This window comes from Phyllostomus hastatus, unplaced genomic scaffold (assembly GCF_019186645.2).
Source record: "Phyllostomus hastatus isolate PE091 unplaced genomic scaffold, TTU_PhHast_1.1 phas_contig_254, whole genome shotgun sequence".
In the NCBI taxonomy this organism is placed as follows: domain Eukaryota; kingdom Metazoa; phylum Chordata; class Mammalia; order Chiroptera; family Phyllostomidae; genus Phyllostomus; species Phyllostomus hastatus.
In genome coordinates, this window is record NW_025333810.1 from 17,290,794 (window position 1) to 17,293,482 (window position 2,689).

At 39.7% G+C, this 2,689-nt stretch overlaps 1 pseudogene; it reads left to right on the forward strand.

The window, feature by feature from the left end:
* The first annotated feature begins 1,441 nt into the window (after positions 1 to 1,441).
* LOC123818061 lies at positions 1,442 to 2,338 on the forward strand (annotated as a pseudogene).
* Positions 2,339 to 2,689: the final 351 nt, after the last annotated feature.

The following is a 2,689-nucleotide window of genomic DNA, read 5'->3' on the forward strand; positions in this document are numbered from 1 at the left end:
AAGGAGCAGTCAAAAGTCCCAACATAAAGAGCAAAAAAAGCATAGAAATTGTACTACACACCCTAAAGACACAAAACACTTCATTTTTCTTTGCATGAAACTGGTCTGACCTTCACAGTTCTGAAATAACAGGAAATATTTCTCTGGTAACTGTACTGCATTTTAGGCAAGTAGTTAAGTGGAATGGTCAGCATGAATAAATATAGTTAGAAATTGTTAAGGCAGATTTCTGTGAGGAGTGAATGTTAAGCAGTAATATAAATGTAAGAGCTTACAGCAAAATGAAATTCATAATGTAAAGGTCAAACCTGCCTAAGAGAGACTTTTAGGTAAACTATTGGGTTGAAAAACCGATTCCCATTTTGTTTTAATAGTGACGTATGGTGGCTGAGGTGATGCGTTTCAGTTGAGTGGGTCTTGTAGCATTCTCTTGAGCTTGATTCAGCAGAAATGTGTATGACTTCTGCAAGACTATGAAAAATGGCTAATTCCCTCTTCCAAAGCCTGAAATTAATGGCCAGAAACATTATACACAAGGTACGTTGTCAAAAAAAGTATAAGTACTTTATCTAGAAATGGTTATATTTTCCCTTAGATAAACACTGCGGATTTTATGGGATAGTTTAGGACAAATTTATGTGATTTTAAATCACAGTATTAGCTAAAAACAACTGGTGATAAGAATCAGAGAGACTTATTGTTGTTTTTAACCTCCTGCCTCTTTCCTGAATTTGAAGTGTATTATCTGGGCTTGTTCCTAAGTGGGAAGCCTGGCCGGGGACATGAGAACTTGTACGCGGACCAGAAGATCCCTAATAGCACATCTGCTCTGGTGGACCAGCCATCGGAAGTTGCCCTCACCCTTGGAGGAATTTTATACATAAAGGAATCTTTACTTTTATGAAATATTTATTGAGCCCCACCTATCTACCAGCCACACTTCTAGAGCTGTGAAGACAAAGGAAGCAGTGTTACTGCCTTCAAGGCTGTTTAGAGGGGGTGGGAGTGGTGAACAAGCAGGGGCCCCAGTTACAATTTGGAGTCCTAAGGGAATGCGGAGGTGGTGAGATTGATACCACCCAATCCATCCAGTTAGAGGGAGGAGAGGAACTCAGGAAAGCTTGGAGGAGGTGTGGTTTGAGGGGAGTGCAGAAGTTACTTAAATCTCTTATCTGTTTGCTCTTTTGCAAAGTATTGAACAATTACCACCTATCTTTCAGGATTGTGGTGAGGATTACATTAGATAGCATAGGTAATTAGTCATGCTGGTGATTCTGCCAAAATAGTTAATGGCTTAAAAGTGAAATGATTGTTCATCCCCACACCCACACCGGCCAACCTGCCACCCTCAGCTGTGGTGGCTTAGCTGACTTACACCACGGTGTTGTGGCATTTGGGGTCTTTTTCTCCAGATTTCCCAGGCCTGGTCTCAGACATCACAATGTACCACAACAATAGCCAGAAGCAGCACTGGACTTTGGGCAGGGAGGAGCAGCTGGCACCACTGCTGCCAATGCCAGCTGTAAGTTCCAATGCAAAGCAGTGGTGAACAAGGGTTTTTTCCAGATGATCCAATCTTTCTTGAGACTCATGAAAAATGACACTCTGTGAATACTATGAGAAGAGATTTTTGGGATTTTGTTTGGTATTTAAGCCAGCAATGCTAAGGCTTATTGTGGATATAGCTTTTATGTATTTCAAACATTTTTTATCTTAATAACTCAGTAATGGAATATCACCCCTGGAAAATAATGCTCACTTGTGCATTTTTTGGCCTGCAAAGTAGACAAATTCAGTGTATGTAGTCCATTTGTTGGAAATCTGCGGGTTGTCCTTTGGACAGGAGAAGACACTTGAACAGATTTTGGAATATAAACCGCTTCTTGTACAGCAACTTAATTATTGTTATAGAGCTTTCAAGGGCTTTCTCATTGATTTAAAGACCTGCTATCCCATGCTGGAGAATCAGAAATTTTGAGGAAAACAGCTGATAACTTTCTCAATAGAGTTGCATTGATGGATACTAACCTTTCCTACACACCTCAAATCACCCTGACCGCCACTTTATCTGGTGCATCCAGAGTAGGAATTACTGTGAAAAGTTATTTGTCACAAAGTCTGATACTGAAAGAAAACAGAACTTGCTTGTCACAGCTGCTAGACATAATGAAGAGCATGAGAAACTTGGTAAAAAAAGAAATGAACCACCCAGAAGTGAAGAGGCTGCTGTTCTGAAAGAAGTTGAAGAGAGGTCTCTCTGTTGAGTTTGCACTTTATCGCGAAGAAGAGAAAAGGCTGTGAAGGTGATGACTGCGTCTCAGAGACCCGAACGAGGTGACGCATGTTCTCAGAGGAGAGGGCACTGACGACGACCTGGTGGATTCTCTCTAACCATTTGGAACTCATTTGTCAGTGACAACAAACCAGCAGGAGAATGAAGCATACCTGGCATTTAAATTTATTTGAGTCAAATAAGGTGAATGTATCAAAATATAGTAAACTTTTCTAGTTATTTAAAATTTTTCCTTTCAGGGTAGGTTTATGTGAAATAAAACATCTTAAAAGGACCCGGAAGAGTACCTTGTTTGATTTTACTCAGTTGTTTAATTGAAGTATTTCCAAATGGTTCTTTTAAAAAAGAAGAAATCAAATAATCAAATAGGCAGTCTTTAGTAGTTGTCTAGATAAA